This window comes from Protopterus annectens, chromosome 1.part0 (assembly GCF_019279795.1).
Source record: "Protopterus annectens isolate FY-2018-M chromosome 1.part0, PAN1.0, whole genome shotgun sequence".
NCBI lineage: Eukaryota > Metazoa > Chordata > Ceratodontiformes > Protopteridae > Protopterus > Protopterus annectens.
The window spans coordinates 439,251,703-439,275,607 of NC_056725.1; positions in this window are offsets into that span (position 1 = coordinate 439,251,703).

Below are 23,905 nucleotides of genomic sequence, written 5' to 3' on the forward strand. Positions count from 1 at the left end.
TATAAGTAAAATGTGCGTCTCATATAAAATACAAGGCATAAGTACATAAAACATAAAACATTTATTTGCCACATTATTTATCTATAAATCATTTTTAAATGTTATTATCCCTATCTTTCAATGTGGGTTTTAAGCTCAAGGTACTATTCAGACCTGGGAGATGGTCAGCCCTAAAGTAATTTACCCATCTATACTCATTCAGTTCTTTTTATTCACCATATCTCCACCATTTTTGTTCCTAGATAATATTTATAAAATTCTGAATTTAAATATATGCTCTGCACCCATGTTCTTTATGTGTTTTGCTAAAGCATTAGTTAAAACTCTCCTTTTATATCTGGCATATGTGCACTGATTCTGTCCTTAAGTCTCTTATTAGTTTTACCAATATAAAAACTTGTGCACGCTATACAGTGTGCAAAGCAAATCACATTTTCTGAAATACAAGTACCCCTTGCATTAAATTTAAAATTCTCTCCGCTGATTGGGTGCTTAAAAAATACTTCTGTACTTATATCTATACACTGTACATAGTTATAACATGGAGTTGTCCCAGTCTTCCCATGATATTTCATGACTTCTTTTTTACTATTCATGTATTTGAAATGTAGCTGTTGTCTCAAGTTATTTTCTCTTTTGCATGTGAAGCTTGGCTTCTCTCATATAATCTTAGTTTCCTTTTTAGGGGCCAATATTACCCAATTTCTTCTAACTATATATTTTATCAAACCAGTATGTCCATTATATGTTGTAATATAACTGATACTTCTTCTTTCTTTCCTGAAACTTCTACCAGTAGTATTAACTTCAGCTTTTTCAGTTTGTACACTAGCAAAATACGCTTTAGCTATATCATTTCTCAAAGTTCTTACTATATTTTTAGACCTATCAATTAACTTCACGTCATAACCTTTATCCAAGAAATCTGATGCCATTATTTCAATCTTTTAACAAATGTATCATCTTTTGTACTCAGCCTACTAGCTCGCATAAACTGGCTCTTGACAACACCCTCAAACACATGATGTGGGTGCATACTCTGATAGTGAACATACTTTGCTGCTTGTATCGGCTTCTTATATATAGCTGTACTCATTACATCATTTTCCTTAAAAATAGTTACATCTAAAAAATTAATTATATTTGATGAACTATTGACATCAAATCTCAAAAATTCAGTTGTTGAATGTAAGTATGCTACAAAACTCTTTTAGTGACTCTTTCCACAAAAGAAAGGTGTCATCTACAAATTGTTTATAAAAAGCAATATTTTTATGTCTAAATTCAGCTGTGGTTCCATTATAAATACGTTCTTCATCCCACATTGCTAACACAAGGTTTGCATGAGTATTAGTAATGGGCGTACCCATTGCTACCTCTTGTCTCTGATGATAGCATTATTCATTAAAGCTAAAGATGTTATTTTCTAGAACACATTCTATTAATGAACAGAATAGTTCTACCTTACTAGCATCAAATGTACCATGTTCATAAATATATTGTTTTAATAGCTCAAATCCTTCATTATTGGAATGACAGTTAAAAAGTGATTTAATGTCTATTGTTACCATCATAACATTTTCAGACATATTCATATCATTCCATTGTTGCAGACCTATCAGAAAATATTGAGTACCCTTAATATAACTTTTTCTAAACTGCAGTAAGGGGACTAACTTCCTATCCACATATATTGAAATAGCTGTTGCTATCCATCGTGTTCCAGAGACAATAGGTCTCATGGGAGGTCTTGTTGTACTCTTATGCAGTGTAGGGAGTCTATACATAAATGGAGTAACTGGACTAGCTGCATATAAACAGTTATAGTCATCTGGGCTTATACTTGCATCCATTAGTAATTCACACAAAAAAGTTTTCATTTTACAAATAATATTGTTCACAGTTGCATTATTCACTAATTCAAATGTCATAGAGTCTGATAGTAAATCATTCATCCATTCTATATATTGTTCAACACCCATTATTACAATCATACCCCCTTTATCTGCAGATTTGATAATGATATTACGATTATTGCATAAAAAAACAAGTGCTTTCTGTTCAACTTTACTCAAATTATAATACTTATTACCTTTCTGTTTGGTAAAAAATAGCTGGTACATATCTTGCTCACACATATCCAAAAATGCATTTACATTAAGTGTACTCAACGGTACAAAAGTGCTAGAGCATTTTAATACATTTTCCAACTGTTGTTCATCTTTATACAATAACTTTATATCTAAATTTCTAGTAAACAACCATAGTTCAGTTAATGCTTCAGATAAATGTCCTGCTGCCGATGGTACAAAGGTTAAAAGTTCATTTGTATTTAGTTCATAGCTAGATAAATTCACTACATTGTCATGAAAAATATTCAAGTCTTTTTCTTTTTGTAATTCATCCCTCCCCTACCTTGCTTGTTACATTCGAATACCTCTGTTGTTCTTCCTCCATTGAGCTCCTCACTCTCTTGTAACTGCTTCTCCCGCTGCTTTTCTCCCTGATAGCAACTGGTTGTTTTAGAGAGAAACAACCCTTCAGTAAAAAATCATTCAGTTGGTTATTGTGTTATATTTCAGTATCTTTAGGTGCAGCACTGCTTACAGGTAATTCTCTGTCCCTTATTTCTGCCTGTTGAGCAGGTGGGAAGTCATCCAGACAGGAAATGGCTTCACCACGTTTCGCTGACACTATAGGAGTGAGTGGTGCTTGATCAAGCACCTCTATTAGTTCATTGGTTACATTTGGCATGCAGCCATTCTTTTCTGCCTGAGCTATGTCTCCTCTAGGCGGGGGACATCTTAAAGGCTTGTCATACAGTAGGTTAACATTATTTGAACGATATAACACCACTGGCTCTTCTTTCGGCCATGAAAAAATATTACTAGTTTTAAAGTCTTTTATGTCATGCAAAAGTTTTCTTTTTTTAGTGGCAATTAGATTTCTTTCGAAGAGCTTTATTTGTTCCAGGAACTTTTCATAGTCAGCAGCAATACATTAGAACAGATTAGAACTAGTGACAGTATTTTCTAAGCTCATTATCTCAGCAATCAGTTCCATTTCACATTTAGAGAAAAACTTATTCATTAGCTGCATATACTGTGCACTTAACCACAAGTTTAACTCTTGCCATTTTAATAAAAGGCCTTCATATTTGTTGCAATATGTTGGCATTAAAGTTACTCTCAGCCCTCTTTGAACAATACAAATTTGCAAATATACATTAAAGCTCATTCTTTGCCACTGAAGTATCTTATAATGTTAAAATAAATGCACAGCAAAACCAATATCCAAAACAGAAGCAGTATCCAAAAACGAAGTTTCACAGCAAGCTTTATTAATTAATTTAAGTGCTTTCATCAGCCTTAGGCCTCAGACTTCATCAGAAACACTTAAAATAAATTAATTGCACATTTAAATATCTTCCTTAATAGTCACATGGTGCTAAAAACATGCCCCCCATTTAATTCCACAATTAGTTCAAGGAAAAAGTGCATCAGAGTTGACTCTATGTACAAAAATCTTATAACTATACATTAATAAATAAGTAATTGTCATAAAATTCATGTTAAATACATTTACATCAACTGATGTTTGAATAAGGCTCAAAACAAAATATAAATACTACAATAAATATGTGAACATTTGAGTAAATAAAATAGTTTTTACATTAATCCTGTCAATCCACACATACCATAAGTAAATACCTAACTACATCAACTATTTTAAATTTCAAAACAAGTCATAAAATAATATGATATATTATAAATACGTAAAACTACTATAAATGTTCATACCCTTTGTTAAATATGATTTTTTTATTTAAGTTTTAAATAACTGGAAATAGACAAGGTCTCATTAAGACCTGTAGGACTGGTAGCATTAACATGGAGTTGCCAAACCAACTCCCTGTATTGCAACCATATGTCTTTAGGCCCACCCCTCATATCTTTGTCAATAATTTGCTCCAAACTTGAGAATCTGAAACAGTGGCCACTGTGCTCAAAGACATATCTAGCTAAGGCATTAGACAAATTAACCTTACCTATATCGTAGGTATTTTGGTAAATCCGTTTGTTAAATGCATTTTTTGTTTTTCCAATGTAAAACATGCTACAATGTTGGCAAATAATGATGTATACCAAGCATTTTGTCATACAATTAATCTTTTGTGTAAGTTTTACATTTCCATACCCTTCAATATATACAACATTTGTTTCAAGAATATGGCAACATTGGGGGCAGTGTCCACATCTTCTCATACAACCACCCCCACTTTTCTGTGCATTCCTTTCCAAAATGTTTTTAATGTTTGAATTTCTTTTGTAAATCACCAATGGCGTATATCCCATTTCCACTTTACTTTCTTTCATATCAGTTAGTATGCACCAATTATTATTAATATCTTTTATCTCACTGAAAACAGGACTAAATGTCAAAATCAAAGCCCTATTGAAACCTTTATCAGTAACCCCAATATTAAGGTTACCAAACCACCATCAAAATGCGCATGGTGGTTGTGTTTGACACATTAATGCCCAATAAGAGGACAAAATACCCATCAGTTCTTTTGTTAATAACTTCCCGCAAAATAGGGTCAATAAAAACTTCAGGGTAACCTCTCCTGATCAACATGTATTTGAGAGTATCCATTTCATCAATGAATTGTTTAAGGTCACTGACCATTCTTGCTATCCTCACTCCTTGCCCCTTAACAAGTGATTTTTTTTTCTGGTGTGGGGGTGACAACTTTCAAAGTGTAGCAAGGTGTTAGAAAAAGTAGGTTTTCTATATATAGTTGGATTGAACCCTTTTCTAACCTGGTCCTTAGTAATTTTAATATCTAAAAAGTGTATTGTGTCCTTGGTAGATTCCATGGTAAAAGACAAAAAAGTTGTGCTGTTGTTTAAAAATTCAAAGAAACTATCCAAAGCTTCCTGGGGACCATCCCAAAATATCAGGATGTCATCAAAGAAGCGACCATATAATTTACAAAATTTAAACAGATAATTTTTTAACACAAACATTGTTTCCCATTGTGCCCCCATTGCCTCACCAACCTTTTGTTTAAAATACCGATTATCAAACACAATAAAATTGTTCTCAAGGATTACCTCTATAAGCGTTCTGAACATTAAAATCCTGTTGTGACCAAAGGTGGTATTTGAACAAAGAAAATCATAAAACCATTGGGTACCAATATCATGAGGGATAACAGTAAACAGATCCTTAACATCTACTGTGGGCAAAATTAGATGTTCACAAAACAGGTTGTCTTTAATCTTACTTAAACAGTCCCAAGAATCCTTGCAACACATTTTTAAGTTGAAAATCCACTAATTTGGCCAGATTGAATGTTTTGGATGCCTTGGCATCAACAATAGGTCTCAACGGAGGATCTACAATATTTTTGTGGATTTTCAGGATGCCAAACATTGTCGGTATCCTGGGTGATTTCTGTTGCAAAAAATTAAACTCACTTGTAGTAATCTGTCCATCTAATAGAAAATCATTCAAAATAACATCAATGTGCCTGTAGACTACATTTAATTCATTCATTGATGTTTGTTCATAACTATCACTGAGCAAGTGCTCAAACATTTTCTCAAGGTACACCCTTTTTTCCATTACTATAACACCCCCTCCCTTATCAGGTTTCATTAACCTGATATTTGTATCGTCACAGATATTTTTTAGAAGTTCACTTTCTTCATTTGTAATGTTAGTTGTAAAGTCTTTTTTCTTATATTTAATAAGATTCCTAACTTGATGACTACAGAGATTTTTGAACACCTGTAACAAGGGATGTAAAGGGGGATTGAACGTGCTCAGTTTTTTACATTGTGTAACTTGTGTACTGTTAAACTCGTTGTCAAAGTAGATACACAAATTAAGTTTCCTTACAAAAACTTCAACTCCAAAACGGCCGTTTCCACAGCGGGAATCTTAGCAGGAAGATAGTTAAACCCTTTTTGGAACAATTAAACCCACTTATGATCAACAGTTACATTACGCAAGTTAAATATTTTGAAGTCACCCTCATTATTCGTAACTATATGTGTTTCCATTTGAGTGACAGAATCTATTACCACCTGTTGTTCACCTTCCCTCATCCCCTGTAGGGGCGGCCCCTGTTGGAAAATGTATTCCTGAAGTTCCCATTGCTCTCGACATCCCTGCCCTGGGTATATTGCCTCGTTTGATTCTGGAGGTGTTCTGATCTCCTCAGGGGCATGTCTAAAGAGGCTACATCATCAAGGATGTCATTTTCAGCTTCATCCCTCAAATCTTGGTCAACATAGTCATTTTGTTACATGTTTTCTCTACCATTAAACTGTTGAACTCTACTAAATCCACTAGGTGTGGGGTAAGCCTTCTCAGCCTCATAGTCTTTTTTGTCACTTAACAACTTTTTACTTTTTTTATCGACCAAATCCTTCACATATTTATCAGTGTTAACAAACATAGCCCTATATTTGTCTGTTTATTGTGGAAATCCTAAGTCAATTTTAAGCATTGCATCACACTCTTCAACCGTTTTTTTTTTAATTAAAACCATTTTCCTATAATTTTCCCTCATTAAACATTCAACTAGTTCACAACCATGCCTGTTAAACATTGAAATAAGTTCCTTATAAAAGTCAGTGCCTTGAACAGTACCTGAAGGAAATCTCCATGTCCTCAATCCTTTGGGTACATGTTCCCTCTGCAAGCATTCTCGTAAATAATTGAAGTCGTCCAGACAGGAAATTACTTCACCACATTTCGCTGACACTCTAGGAGTGAGTGGTGCTTGATCAAGCACCTCTATTAGTTCATTGGTGACATTTGGCATGCAGCCATTCTTTTCTGCCTGAGCTATGTCTCCTGTAGACAGAGGACGTCTTAACGGCTTGTCATACAGTAGGTTAACATTATTTGAATTATATAACACCATTGGCTGTTCTTTCGGCCATGAAAAAATATTACTAGTTTTAAAGTCTTTTATGTCACGCAAAAGTTTTCTTTTTTTAGTGGCAATTAGATTTCTTTCGAAGAGCTTTATTTGTTCCAGGACCTTTTCATAGTCATCAGCAATACATGGGAAGGGATTAGAACTAGTGACAGTATTTTCTAAGTTCGTTATCTCAGCAATCAGTTCCATTTCACATTTAGAGAAAAACTTATTCATTAGCTGCATATACTGTGCACTTAACCGCAAGTTCAACTCTTGCCATTTTAATAAAAGGTCTTCATATTTGTTGCAATATGTTGGCATTAAAGTTACTCTCAGCCCTCTTGGAACAATACCAATTTGCAAATATACATTAAAGCTCATTCTTTGCCACTGAAGTCTCTTATAAAGTTCTGTTTTAAAACACAGTTGTTTCAAAATCGCCTGTAGGCTATTCAGTTCACAGGTAACATCAGCATTCAGTTTAGAACAAGTCTCATCAGTACTTACATCACAGAAGGTGAATAATGGATTATTCTCAACTTTAAGTAAATTGCTTATTTCATCCCTCTTGTCTGCTGTTACATTTCTACTCATGGTGCTTTGGGCACTGTGCACCATCACAGTAGTAGAAATAGAACATTCAGGCTGCATTTCAAAGACAAAGTGTAGGAAGATTACAAAAATCTTCAAAAAACAGCACAAAAAAATCTCCTGAAGTTAAAGGGCTTCCAGAACACCAAACCAATGTAAAAAAGCAAACACAGCTGAAGGTGCACCACAGTTGTCTTTATTACATGACAAAACTTTCAAGTAAAACTCTTCATCAGTATCTAAAAACAGTTACATGTTAAAAGATCGAACATTTGAAACATCAAACTGCATATGGTCGAGACCATATGGTCAATGTTTCAAAACATCAGTCTTTTAACATGTGTAAAATTAGATGAAAGAAAGGAGTTGGAAGACTGTAATGCAGGGGGGCAAGCACCCCTGTAGTCCACATGTGAGGGCTGCACCCCACACCCCCTACTGAAATATACCAACTCTGAGATTGAGCTACAGCAGGGAATATGAAAACTTCCCGTTCCGCGCTGTATTCTCAGTGTAGCGCGATCTCGGAGTTGGTGTATTTAAGTAGAGGGGTGTGTGTGGGGCACAGCCCCCCACATGGGGGTTGCAGGGGGGCTTGTCCCCTGCATTACAGTCTTCTAACTACTTTCTTTCATCTAATTTTACACATGTTAAAAGATCGATGTTTTGAAACATCGACCATATGGTCTCGACCATATGCAGTTCAATGTTTCAAACATTCGATCTTTTAACATGTAACCCTAAAACCACACAGTCTTTCAGAGTTTTTGTGCTGTTTTGTGAAGGTTTTTGTAATCTTCCTGAAATACACTTTGTCTTTGAAATGCAGCCTGAACTTTCTATGTCCACCATGAGCAGAAATGTAACAGCAGACAAGAGGGATGAAATCAGCAATTTACTTAAAGTTGAGAATAATCCATTATTCACCTTCAGTGATGTAAGTACTGATGAGACCTGTTCTAAACTGAATGACAATGTTACCTGTGAATTGAATATCATACAGTCAACTTTGAAACAACTGCATTTTAAAACAGAACATTATAAAATTCTTCAATGGCAAAGAATGAGCTTTAATGTATATTACAAATTGGTATTGTTCCAAGAGGGCCGAGAGTAACTTTAATGCCAACATATGGCAACAAATATGAAGACCTTTTATTAAAATGGCAAGAGTTAAACTTGCGGTTAAGTGCACAGTATATGCAGCTAATGAATGAGTTTTTTTCTAAATATGAAATGGAACTGATTGCTGAGATAACTTGTTGTGTTGTTGTGTCTTTCAGCTTTTCCCGGTTAGGGGTCGCCACAGTGGAACTCCGGTCTGCTAATGATTGGCAGTAGATTTTCACGTGTCGAGTTGCCAGCTCTGGCGCACAACCTACAACAAAGGTACACCCATTCACGCATGTCTCCATACAGAAGACGCTTTAGCTGAGAATCGAACAGGACAACGTCTTACTGTGAGGCGACAACGCTACCTCAGTACCACCACCGCAGTTGATTGCTGATATAATGAACTTAGAAAATACTCTCAATAGTTCTAATCTGTTCTAATGTATTGCGGCTGACTATGAAAAAGTCATGGAACAAATAAAACTCTTTGAAAGAAATCGAATTGCCACTAAAAAAAGAAAACTTTTACGTGACATAAAAGACTTTAAAACTAGTAATATTTGTTCATAGAGAAAGAGCAGCCAATAGTATTACATCATTCAAATAATGTTAACCAACTTTATGACAAGCCTTTAAGACATCCCTCACCTATAGGAGACATAGCTCAGGAAGAAAAGAATGGCTGCATCCTAAATGTAACCACTCCTATAGTGTCAGCAAAATGAGGTGAAGCCATTTCCTGTCTGATCAACTTCCCACCTGCTTTACAGGCTGAAATAAGGCACAGAGAAGTACCTGTAAGCAGTGCTGCACCCAAAGATACTGAAATAAAACACAATAACAAACTGAATGATGATTTTTTACTGAAGGGTCACTTCTCTCTAAAACAACCAGCTGCTACCAGGGAGAAAAGCAGCGGGAGAAGCAGTTACTAGAGAGAGAGGAGCTCAATGGAGGAAGAACAATGGACGTATTCGAATGTAACAAACAAGGTAGGCGGAGGGATGAATTGCAAAAAAAAAAAAGACTTGAATATTTTTCATGACAATATAGTGAATTTATCGAGCTATGAATTAAATATAAATTAACTTAAGGTATTGGCAAAAGGTTTAATCTTTGTACTATCGGCAGCAGGACATTTATCTGAAGCATTAACTGAACTACAGTTGTTTACTAGAAATTTAGATTTAGAGTTATTGTATAAAGATGAACAACAGTTGGAAAATGTATTAAAATGCTCTAGCACTTTTATACCATAGAGTGCACCTAATGTTAAAGCATTTTTGGATATGTGTGAGCAAGATATGTACCGGCTATTCTTTACCAAACAGAAAGGTAATAAGTATTATAATTTGAGTAAAGTTGAACAGGAAGCCCTTGTTTCTTTATGTAATAATCATAATATCATTATCAAATCTGCAGACAAAGGGGGTATGATTGTAATAATGGGTGTTGAACAATATATAGAATGGATAAATGATTTACTATCAGACTCTATGACATTTGAATTAGTGAATAATGCAAGTGTGAACAATATTATTTGTAAAATGAAAACTTTTTTGTATGAACTACTAATGGATGCAAGTATCAGCCCAGATTACTATAACTGTTTATATGCAGCTAGTCTGGTTATTCCATTTATTTATAGACTCCCTACACTGCATAAGAGTATAACAAGACCTCCCATGAGACCTATTGTCTCTGGAAAATGATGGAAAACAACAGCTATTTCAATATATGTGGATAGGAAGTTAGTCCCTTTACTGCAGTTTAGTAAAAGTTATATAACGGATACTCAAGTTTTTCTGATAGGTCTGCAACAATGGAATGACATGAATATGTCTGAAAATGTTACATTGGTAACAATGGACATTAAATCACTTTTTACTGACAATCTTAATAATGAAGGATTTGAGCTATTAAGACAATATATTTATGAACATGGTACATTTGATGCTAGTAAGGTAGAACTATTCTGTTCATTAATAGAATGTGTTCTAGAAAATAACATCTTTAGCTTTAATGAATAATGCTATCATCAGAGACAAGGGGTAGTAATGGGTATGCCCATTGCTAATACTTATGCAAACCTTGTGTTAGCAATGTGGGAGGAGGAACATATTTATAATAGAACCACAGCTGAATTTAGGCATAAAAATATTGCTTTTTATAAACAATTTGTAGATGACACCTTGTTTTTATGGAAAGGGTCAGAAAATGTGTTACATAGTTTTGCAGCATACTTACATTCAACAACTGAATTTTTGAGATTTGATGTTAATAGTTCATCAAATATAATTATTTTTTTAGATGTAACTATTTCTAAGGAAAATGATGTAATGAGTACAGCTATATATAAGAAGCCGATACAAGCAGCAAAGTATGTTCACTATCAGAGTATGCACCCACATCATGTGTTTGAAGGTGTTGTCAAGAGCTAGTTTATGCGAGCTAGTAGGCTGAGTACAAAAGATGATACATTTGTTAAAAGATTGAAATAATGGCATCAGATTTCTTGGATAAAGGTTATGATGTGAAGTTAATTGATAGGTCTAAGAATATAGTAAGAACTTTGAGAAATGATATAGCTAAACCGTATTTTACTAGTGTACAAACTGAAAAAGCTGAAGTTAATACTACTGGTAGAAGTTATAGGAAAAGAAGAAGTATCAGTTATATTACAACATATAATGGACATACTGGTTTGATAAAAGATATAGTTAGAAGAAACTGGGTAATATTGGCCTCTAACCAGGAAATTAGTAAGATTATAGGAGAGAAGCCAAGCTTAACATGCAAAAGAGAAAAGAACTTGAGACAACAGCTACGTTTCAAAGAAATGAATAGCAGAAAAGAAGTCGTGAAATATCATGGGAAGACTGGGACAACTCCATGTTATAACTGTATACATTGTATAGATATAAGTACAGAAGTATTTTTTAAGCACCCAATCAGGAGAGAGAATTTTAAATTTAATGCAAGGGGTACTTGTATTTCAGAAAATGTGATTTGCTTTGCACATTGTATAGCGTGCACACGTTTTTATATTGATAAAACTAATAAGAGACTTAAGGATAGAATCAGCGCACATATGTCAGATATTAAAAGAAGAGTTTTAACTAATGCTTTAGCAAAACACGTAGAGAACATGGGTGCAGAGCATACATTTAAATTCAGAATTTTACAAATAATATCTGGGAACAAAAATGGTGGAGATATGGTGAATAAAAAGAACTGAATAAGTATAGATGGGTAAATTACTTTAGGGCTGACCATTCCCCAGGTCTGAATAGTACTGTGAGCTTAAAACCCACATTGAAAGATAGGCATAATAACATTTAAAAATTATTTATAGATAAATAATGTGGCAAATAATTGTTTTTATGTTTTATGTACTTATGCCTTGTATTTTATATGAGACGCACATTTTACTTATAAATAAGATGCATTTTAGCTGAGCATATATATTTTTTATGTGGGCATTTTAATAAGCTCAGAACATGTGATAATTAATTGGCTGCTTTTAGGTATTTAAACTCAGAAAGACTGTGTATTTTTAGATACTGATAAAGAGTTTTACTCCAAAGCTTTGTCGCGTAATAAAGACAACTGTGGTGGACTTTCAGCTGTTTTGGCTTAATTTCATATCCAAACTATGGAACTCCTTAACAACAAACATATCTTCTGTATTACCATTAACACAGTTTAAAAACACACTAAGAACTCACTTTAATTCTTATTGGGTCTGCTGCTGTACTGGTCCAAGCTAGCTTCCATCTTCAGTTCCACTATACTCTGTTCACAATAGTTAATAGCTCTTTGCGTGTTGTACACATGACTATATCCTAGGACTACCATATAACTAGACTAATCAATTGTACACTTTGTTATATTTCTGTATGTATCTACTTATTTATGTTTTCTCACTCTGTTAATGTCAGTGTATTTTTGTAAATTGCATTTGTCACAACTATTTTGTCTATTATGTATTGCACTCATTCTTGCTGTTGTTTATTTGTGGAGCTTTTCTCCTCAGGCCTCCACTGAAAAAGGACATGTCCAGTGGACTTCCCGATTAACAAATGTAAAATAAAATAAATAATATAAGCTATATTGTTTATTGTGTCATTTGCATTATAATAATTATCAGCCCTCTTTTATTTCCATTTTGTCTGTCTAGGCACATCTGCTTCTGATTTTCCATGATCACCTGTAAATGGTATGTGTACAACCTTTTTATTACTAGCAGTGATGAAGAGGCATACTCTGGAGCTGAAGAGGGTCATTTGACAATGACATTGTGGTACAGCATCCCCTGCTAAAGTTTGGTCACAGTCAGTATGCCTATGCATATGCATGACATGGAGCCATCAGAGGTAGGACATGGTTGATCAGGTTAGTGTGGCCTCTCTACTTGCAGAGCTGGCTGAGTATGTCCATAGCCACCATGAGGATGAAGTGTCACACAGAGGTGTTGGCAGAAGTCCACTGAGAAGGCCTGCTGTCCATCCCCACTTGATATTGGTTTGTCTGTAGGTGCCATGTAATGTATGTCAAGGGCCATAATGGAGGCATATACAAATTCTACCAGGGCATTGGAAGAGATAGCCTGAGTACTGCATGTTGTGCATTTTGATGTGCAAGACTGCCTGAAATGTGTGGGTAATTCCTTGGATAGGATGAATGACACACCGGCTTGTGCAGAGCCTGTAATGGAATGTCTGCCAGGGGAGGGTTTAGCATTCATGTGGCTAGACAGCCACTATATCATCAGATGTTGGTTGATGTGGTCATGCCAGATCCTGCAACTTTCACTGCTCCATCAATGATTGAGGTATCCACACTCAGATGTGGTAGGCCATGTGTTCATGGTTATGGATGTAGTCATGATGACAGATCATCCAGCAGACATCATTCACATTTAGGTAGCACCCCGGCCTCTAGCTAGGGCCATGGGACTGGCAGTGCTTCATCTGGCAGAGGTAGTTCTCATGGTTGACAGTGGCGGCAGTGAACTGAATATTCTACCATGCATGGTACACACATGTCCAGATGGAAGGATGCAGTGCTAGTACAGTGCTTGATTGTGTTCATGCATACACCCCCACACACACACACACACACACACACACACACACACACACACACACACACACACACACACACACACACACACACACACACACACACATAAACATGGAGCAAGTGATGACAACTATGCCCTGCCCTTTGCACATTTGTTGAGACTTAGGGTTGTCTGTGTCTGATGCACAGATTTGATAGCTAATACTTGCATACCCAGGTGCCTGCTTTAATTAAATGAAATGCAAAACTTTTTTTTTATAGTTCCTTTTCTTGCTCATTTGCAAAGAATTTGTTATGTACACCTTCACCCTCATTGTATTTGTTCTACTATTGTTATTGATGCAGTCATAATAGATAGTAATTAGTACTTGCTCAGAACCTTGTGCAAATAATTACCCTGGTCACTGTCAGGACATATACATTGGGCAACTGTAATGCATGATGCACAGTATATGGCAGAATCATATATCTATATTGCATATATCACTTATGAGTTACTGCTGATATTCATCTACAATTGAGCCATGTTTCATCTTAGAGATGTACAATACTTGCTAATGAGGCTAATCATTTATATATCTCTTTTTCACAGGTTGATCAGTTACCTTGGTTAATAGTGCTGCAGCAAGATGTGTCCTTAGAGGTTGACCCTGTCTGATGCTCACAGAACACAGCCATTATGTGGGTAAGTAAATGGTAAGGAATTTTGCAGATATCACTTTAACCATTTCTATATTCTTAGCATCCTGGTTTTCACTTAGGTTGTGAGTGTGTGCGCTAGCTGCTGCATCTTAGTCAGATCCATCACATATTATGCATGGTTATGTCTGCAGAATGATCTGCAGCTGCTGGTTCTTCCTCAGACTCATCTGGATCTGGTGGTCCTGCTGGCCTTGCCTGTGGTGCTGGAAACTGTAGAGCCTGGCTTTGCTGTCCTTTTTGCAGATATTTCCTGACAATTATATTGTGCAACATGGCACAGACTTTGCATATTTTGGCTGAAGTGCCTGGGTTATACTGCATGGCACCGACAGACGTGTCTAGACATTGGAACCTTGATTTGAACAAACTGAACACACACGCTATCATATTCCTAGTTTGAGCATGTACATCATTGTATGTTTGCTCAGTGGTATTGTATGGATTTCTAATGGGTGTTTCATAACCCGCCTCCCCCAGTAGATGCCCTTGTGGAAAGCCACCCTTAGCAAACCTTACATACAGTCACAGGGGTTCCAAATATGTGAGTTGTGAAAACAGCCCAGATTACCTGCACACACATTGCAGATGATCCCTTTAGCATTAAAGACTACTTGACAATTGAAAGTATGATATCCTTTCCTGTTGATATACCTCCTTCCTTATTCACTACATTGGGGTTTATTTCTATGTGTCTGTTGTTTATGATCCCAAAGACCTCAGGGAAGTGCATTATAGCATAGAATTGTTGCATGTTAGCTGATTTCTCTCCTCTGGGCATGTGAAAAACCACATCTGTAAAATGTTGTAGCACTGCATTTTGAAACTGATGCAATATCCTGGAGGCTGGTGATACCACAAATATATCCCTGAGAATCTCTGAAAATTACCTGTAGCTAGTATACATAATGCTACACATACCCTCATTTCCACTGGGATAGGTTCTCCATGATTTTCCTGGGGCCTCAGGTGAGGTTGGTACAGGTTGTATATTTCCTTTAGGGTATACCTGTCCACTCTGTATCACTCTAATGTCTGTATTATGCGGTCCATGATAAGTCAGACATGGTCTGGACACTCTTCTTCAAGACCATAGTCTGGCAGCATGTACATAGAGGTTAATGATAGTTGTAGCAATCCCTAACATTTTTTTCTAAGTTCTTTTGTGGATGTTTTCCAAAATGGATTGGAATTAAGGCCAAAAGGGAGCACCAGATATACACACATCCTTTATACATTACTGAATAGCTCTGCCATATTTAATTGGTTAATTAGCATATATTTCAGGTCTATATTATAACAACAAAACATTAGCTCTTCGAACACCTAAACATCAACACCTAATGAGCGAAATCCAAAATGCATGAATGGCCACTTCCACAAATTTTTTCACAGGGAAATAAATTTGCATGGCCAACCAACAGGAAAACAAACTTTCAAACCCTAACCAGGCGAGGGGCTCTGCCACCCACACCCCCACTAACTAAATATACCAACTCTGAAATCTCTCTACTTTGGAGAAAAGGGAAAATTCCCGATAATGGCCAAGCAACATTTTTTTCCCTGTGAAAAAATTTGTGGAAGCAGGCATTTGTGCTTTTTGGACTTTGCTCATTAGGTGTCGATCTTTAGGTGTTTGAAGAGATGGCATTTTGAGGTACTGATATAGACCCTATATTTCACATACTTATGCCTGCATCAGCATATACCGCCACTTACCCCCTCTTCTGAAGGTGGCCACTATGTGCAGAGCTGTTTAATAAATACCAGACAGCACACTAGCATGTGCACATTGTACACACTCATTTGGCGCAAAGTGTAGGAATTTATGAATTTAACCCAAAGTCTTTAAATATTAACAGCAGAGAAGAGTCTATGGACTAATGGTAGAGAAACAAGGCCATAGTTTACATCACTGGACAATAAAAGGAACTTTGCAAGTTTATCAGAGCTAAGCTTTTTGCTAGGTTATGGTTGAAATTCATCTAGGTAAACAGACCTTTACCATTCTTACCAACCATATTGAGGTTAAGTTTTAAGCAGAAATTCATGCAGAGATTATCCCACCATATCACTCCTTAAAAAACACTACTTTTGTATATCATAAGGAAAAATCTTAATGATTGCCTGGTACACCTGGACTGGGCATTGAACTTGCTTATGTTATGATAATGTCCCCTGACAGCATCTGATATACAGTCTAAGAAAAGCTTGTTAACCTCTCTGTGATGCTTATTATCCACACCAAATAACTAATGACATTTGAATGGATTTTAATTAGGTCTTGAACATGACTTCTGAAACTTATCCTGAAAGAGAGAGAGACAGAAATGACTTCTTGTAGTATAGTCTGTGATGAAATTGTGTTATTTAATCACTATTTGTTGTAATGTTTTAGTAAAACTAGGCCCTTGAAGTATCTTAACAGGAACTATTTAAGACAATTGGGATATGGTCATTCCCTTAACCTTACAATTTGGCTTAAGGTAATAACACTATGACGTATCAGTTCCCTTACTTTTGGCAAAGGTCAGAGCTTATGCTGCCATACCTTGCAGGCTTCTTTTTGGTTCTTCACTTTCACTGTGAGATTGAGCAAGTTAAAAAGAACAGACTACATCTGTGGTGTGCTCCATGAAAAGAAACAGTTGTGCCCTCAAGACTCAACAAGCAAGCAGTAAATAAAAAAGTAAAAAAAGAAACAGAAAAGTATTAGACCATGAACTTGTCCAGTGGTGTTGTTTCACGCTGTATTCATGTCTCCAGAAGAAGACTTTCTTAGCTATGAAGAGGAAATTCCGGCCTCAAAGTACTGATTGTTACTATGTTCATAGGTAAAGAATAAAGAAATCAAAGTACTTCATCCTCCTGTTTAACTGTGAGCATTAACTTCCATCTTAAATCCCTTACATATGTATTGTGTAATACACCTGACATTTGCCTAGGCAGAATACTGACATCAGATTAAAAGTACTAAATATGCCTAGTTTCAACCACCAGAAATTTTTTACATCATTTCAGTTTTGTGCATTGCAAAATATAGGCATGACAATGTGTGCGTGAATTTGTGTGTGCGCGTGAATTTGTGTGTGTATGTGTGTGTGTGTGTGTGTGTGTGTGTGTGTGTGTGTGTGTGTGTGTGTGTGTGTATACCTAGAGGGTGGTGGTCTCAAAATATTAGCTTTGATGAATGGCAAATCAGGAAATAACTGCTTGACTAATGCAATTCTGAACAATATACAAGTCATTAAAACCATTATTTATACCTACAATTTTCTCTATTTTGCAGTCATGTCTTTAGTAAAACAGAAATAAATTCACATTTATCCTGCTGTTTGCATAAATCCCATTAAGCACTAAGATATACGCAAGGAGAATGCACACCCTCAACATCAACAGCCCTTAACCCCTATTCTGGCTTGTTATTAAGGGAGACGTTTACCAACCTGCCTTGGGCAAATGTCAGGCTGACAGAGTGAGCAATTAGGTTGTAATTTATACATGTAAGAAAACCTACATGCTTCCCCGGAACCAAAAACCTTTTTAATATACTACTTGGCTGCTGACATTTTAAAACACATCAAAGGTCAAAGTCTGGTTCAGCTGCATTTCGCAGAAAAAAATCCTTGTTTTTCTCACTGACAATTAGGATAAAGATTTTTGCTTAATGTGAAACAGGAAAGACATTTTCAAGCTAAATATAATACCTGCTCTGATTCTTTTCTGATATTAATTGGGTCTTTTACCTTTCCAGTGCTGATTCTAAATTACCTGCCTCAGAGGGAAAATATGCTGAATCAGCTATTATAATAATAACTAGGCAGGATTAAAAAGTTCTGTTTTGTTTTTCATTTTCTTCTTATTTTCATTGAACACTGAGATAGCAGACCAAAACACATCGAACTGAATATCATTATCTGAATGAGTTCAAACCAGCAGTATCACACTGTACAAACTGTGCTTAACTATTGTTTATTAGTGGAAAAACGGCTTTGTGCTACATCAAGCAAGAAACCAATGTCATGGCTTAAATGCCTGGAGGTAGTACTGGCTCATATCTTACTATGCTATGAATAATAAACTGGTTTAATGCAACATAACTTATTCATAATGGAAAAGGGGACTTTTAATAAATGTCACCGAGGAGATGTGGACTATTGGGGTTTGATGATGCACAGGAATATTTGTTACATATTTCATGGGAAAAGTTGGCCATGTATTATAGTATATTGCATAACCTGCTCAAATGTACTCATCAAACTATTATTGTAGACCAACTTAAGTTTATTTTGTCTTATATTCTGTAAATATCTGTACCATTCTTCACAATGTTAGTAAAACTATATAGCTAAACTGGACATTATTATCACAGCCTCTACTTAATTTGTCCAGTGCTTCTATAAGCTTTTTTTACTGTTATTTTTATAAACTAGTAATAAAATTACAAGGTAACTATGGACGATACACCTGTTTCATTCAAAGAATGTGCTGTAATGACCTGAAAAAGATGCCTTAAGAAACGCATCAAAACATGTAAAGTTTTAGAAACTTTTTTAAGGCAAATTATCTCATTATGCTTGTCATCTCTCATCAAAGTTTGGCAGGATGATAAGACACATCTCCTGTATAGAATGTTCCTGTCATCCAGGCTGCTTTTTTATTTCATTGGATAAAAGCAGTCTCTAAATCTTGATCAAGGACTGCAATAAATGAAGTTGTCATAAACTGAGTTCTGTATGGATAATGCTTTTTAAGACAGAGTGGGAAGCCTTGCTTAGCTGATGAATCAATGTTCCACTTCTATCCTCATTAGTTGAATTTGTGATTTATTTACATTCTGTCTCCTTATGTTAATTTAGCTTTTAGTGTTCTGCTGGGAGATCATAACGTTCTGGTCTGCAGTGCCCTTTATTGTAGTCTTAATAAAATATAAAAATTCCCATGAGCCTTAGAATTAGGGATTCGTGTAATGATTAAGGTAAAACAAGCAACCTGGATGACAGGAACATTCTATACAGGAGATGTATCTCATGTGTGGCACTGTAATGCAGTAATCTGTGGTACTGATGATGTATTCAATATGCAAAATTTTTATTTTCTGTTGATGCTTTTCTCCCCGGGCTTCCACTGAAAATGTGCATTTGTAGCCCAGTCGGACAAACCCGGTCAACAAATATAAAATAAGATAAATAATAAATAAATTTGCTTTGTACACACATAGTACAGGGTTTAATTCTCAACTCAGGTCACAATCTGGTTATTGTCTAGGTGGTAGGATGTAATTATTTTTCACCTGAACATTTTAAAAGACAGAGTTAAGAATCAAAAATTAAACATATACTTGTGTGCTTTGGAGGTTGTTGTAATGATTAACGCATTTCCCTTAAAAACACAAGGTTTGTTTCTCACTCTTATGAACAACAGACTACATCCACAGGGGCATGCAGTCCAATAACTTCCCATGAAACTAGAGAGGGCTGATGCTTCTTCATGAATTATTTATGCTTTTATTTTTAAATAACATGCAATTGTAATTACTTGCTTTAGACCATCACATACTAAACCTTATAATTTTAGGATTAACGTAATTTTAGTGACTGACAGAACAGAACTTTGAAGTCAGGTTTACATATGTGAGTGGTTTGATTCATTTACCACTGCATACAGCTGGCAACAACTTACAATTTCTGGGACAACCAAAACACAAATGTATTAAAGAGAGGGAGTGACACTATCTTCTGGTAGAAATCTCCACTTTGATTTAACCTTTCATAGGATTATTTGCTCCATGAACAGCAAGAGTATTGTGAAACCTGTATCAGATAAGTAGTACCTCTAGGTCTTCATGTGCCTTTGGATTGCACTCTGTCATAAAACTCAGGGCTCTTGGCAGTTTACTACTCAAGGTGCAATCCATGCTAGTACAAAGCAGCATGGAGTAATGTTTGAAAAGTATAGTGTGAAAGCATCTAGTACATGGAGTTTGCCCTCCCCATAATGTTAAACATTCTGTCACAAATGGGGAGCCACTCCTCCTATAAGTTCCTATAACCACATCTTGGGCAAACACAATTTAAAGAAAGGTGAATACTTCTATGAGCAAAAATATAAGTATTTGTCATTCTCTTTTCTTTGCTATAAAAAAACAATCTTTTTCAAACATAGCTAAGGAATATGTACAATTTAAGAATTTGTATTTTGACAGCTGAAACATTACTCATTGTGCCTTTGGTATAAACACATTCCTGTATGATCACTTTCAAAATAGGATGTACCCTTTTAAAACCTGCTTATGAATAAAAGAATGGACTGAAACTAGAGCAGTTTTACATTTACAATCTACACAAAAGGAGACAAGGTATGGACATTTGGACTTCAAAATGTACTACTAATGATATGATGGTAAGGAGAGAGGTGGCAAAGGCTAAGGATAAGACATATGGTGAGTTGTAGGAAAGGTTGGACACTAAGAAGGGAGAAAAGGACCTGTACTGATTGACTAGACAGAGGGACTGAGCTGGGAAAGATGTGCAGCAAGTTAGAGTGATAAAAGATGAGGGAGACATACACACAAGTGAGGAGAGTGTGTTGAGCAGATGGAAAGAGTACTTTGAGGGGCTGATGAATGAAGAGAATGAAAGACGGAGAGAAGGTTGGATGATGTGGGGATAGTGAATCAGGAAGTGCAATGGATTGGCAAAGAGGAAGTAAGGATAGCTATGAGGATGATGAATAATGGAAAGGCTGTTGATCCAGATGACATACCTGTGGAAGCATGGAGGTGTTTAGGAGAGATGGCAGTGAGGTTTTTAACCAGACTGTTTAACAAAATCCTGGAAAGTGAGAGGATGCCTGAGGAGTGGAGAAAAAGTGTTTTGGTACTGATTTTTAAGAATAAGGGTGATGTGCAGAGCTGTAGTAAATACAGAGGGATAAAATTGATCAGTCATAGCATGAAGTTATGGGAAAGAGTAGTGGAAGCTAGGTTAAGAGATGTGATGTTTAGTGAGCAAAAGTACGGTTTTATGCCAGGAAAGAGCACTACAGATGTGACGTTTGCTCTGAAAGTGTTGATGGAGAAGTACAGAGAATGTCAGAAGGAGTTGTATTGTGTCTTTGTGGACTTAGAGAAAGTATATGACAGGGTGCCTAGAGAGGAGTTGTGGTATTGTATGAGGAAGTCAGAAGTGGCAGAGAAGTACATAAGAATGGTAGAAGATATGTATGAGGCAGTGCGACAGTGGTGAGGTCTGTTGTTGGAGAGATGGATGCATTCAAAGTGGAGGTGGAATTACATCAAAGATCAACTCTGAGCCCTTTCTTATTTGCAATGGTGATGGATGGGTTGACAGACAAGATCAAACAGGAGTCCCTGTGGACTATGATGTTTGAGGATGACATTGTGATTTGTAGTGAGAGTAGGGAACAGGTTGAGGAGACCCTGGAGAGGTGGAGATATGCTCTAGAGAAGAGGGGATTGAAGGTCAGCTAGAACAAGAAAGGATATATGTATGTGAATGAGAAGGAGTACAGAAGAATGGTGAGGATGCAGGTAGTAGAGCTGGTGAAGGTGGGTGAGTTTATATACTTGAGATCAACAGTTCAGAGTAACAGTGAGGGTGGAAGACAGGAAAAAAAAGAATGCAGTCAGGGTGGAGTGGGTGGAGAAGTGTCAGGAGTGATTTGTGACAGACGGTTACCAGTAAGAGTGAAAGGGAAGGTCTGCAATATAGTAGTGAGGCCAACTATGTTATATGGGCTGGAGACGGTGGTATTGATGAAAAGACAGGAGTCAGAGCTGGAGGTGGCAGAGTTAAAGATGTTAAGATTTGCATTGGGTGTGACAAAGATGGACAGGATTAGAAATAAGTATATTATGAGGTCAGCTCAGGTTGGACAGTTTGTAGACAAAATCAGAGAGGTGAGATTGCGTTGGTTTGGACATGTGCTGAGAAGGGATGCTGGGTATATTGGGAGAAGGATGCTAAGGATGGAGCTGCCAGATGAGAGGAAAAGAGGAAAACCTAAGATAAGGTTTATGGATGTGGTGAGAGAGGACATGTAGGTGGTTGGTGTGACAGAGCAAGATGCAAAGGACAGGAAGAAATGGAAACAGAAGATCCACTCTGTCTACCCCTAATGGGAGAGCTGAAAGAAAAAAGATGAATGATATAAGTGATGGGCATAACAAATGCTTTCAAATATCAATAAATATTGCTATAAACATGAAATATAACAAAATTATAATGAATGGGCTAGACTAGTTAACCTGCAAAAATCACTAATAACTAACATTTGATGTATGCATTATACTTTCCTGGGAAACAATGACAGCAAGTTCTGTATAGTATGGGTTTCATTCAGGACATGAAAGAATAATAGATTGTCCCTGGGATTCAATAATGGCGAAATTCTGTGTCCGAATAGTGCAGCAGCTGCTGCATGGGATATGGCCGCCCTGCGATCCAGTAAACAAGGCGCTTGGCATTCATGAGCCTGCTAACACTATTCTGCCACGGACATGACTGGATTATGCTAATGACCTCATTTGCTGGTGAAAACTATGCAAATGAGGTCAATTAGTGATCCAGTAAGCAGGTAGACATCCATGGCAGAATAGTGCAGCTTACAGAAATGTATTGGGCTACTAGCCGAATACATTTCTGCAAAAATCAAAACGGAGGCATCACAGCTCAAAGTAAAGCATGTATTATAATCCTTAGGCATGCTAATGGCCAAATATATGGCTATTGGCATGGACAAGTTTATTTTTTGGGCCAATCTCAGCTGTTTAAGCATAGGGCAGTAACGGGCAAATGGGACTGTACCCAAAAAAAAAAAAATGTGAAAAGGCAATTTTAAGTGAAATCTGCATTTTGCCATTATAGTCTATGGCATGCAAAATCAAAACAATAGCAGGGAACAGTGGTTGCTATGGGGAAAGGCTCTGGTGTAGTGCTGTAACTAGGGACTAAGGCAGTGGGGTATGCTAATGAGTGAAATTTACTGAATCACAAAAGGGAGACAAGTGCCAAACTGCACCTAAACGTATTGGAGCTATAAGGCAATGGTGTAAGCAGGAGAAGCAGCTGACATGAAAGGAGGGGTGTATCATGCTTGGTGTAAGCACAATGGAGCTACACGGCTCCCAGTTGATCTTAGCTAAGCACAGCTAAGCAAGGGTGTGTGTCTCAGGCTGTATTGACTAATTCCATGAAATGAAGAGTGTGTTCATGTCCGGGGGAGGGCCATTTCTGCTTCAGTGTTGACGTTAGCTAAATGCTTTGCACGATATGCACTGGGTCTAAAACAAAACAAAAAAGCCTCGGAAATAGCAAGACTGTTTACATTTGAGCACCAGGTTTGTGCGACACTCCTTGGGGCTAAAAAGGAGCAGAAATGGTAAGGGAAAAACGAAAAAATGCAAATAGCAGAATAAAAGCAATCAAGTACTAATAAAATAGCAAACAGGTTGAA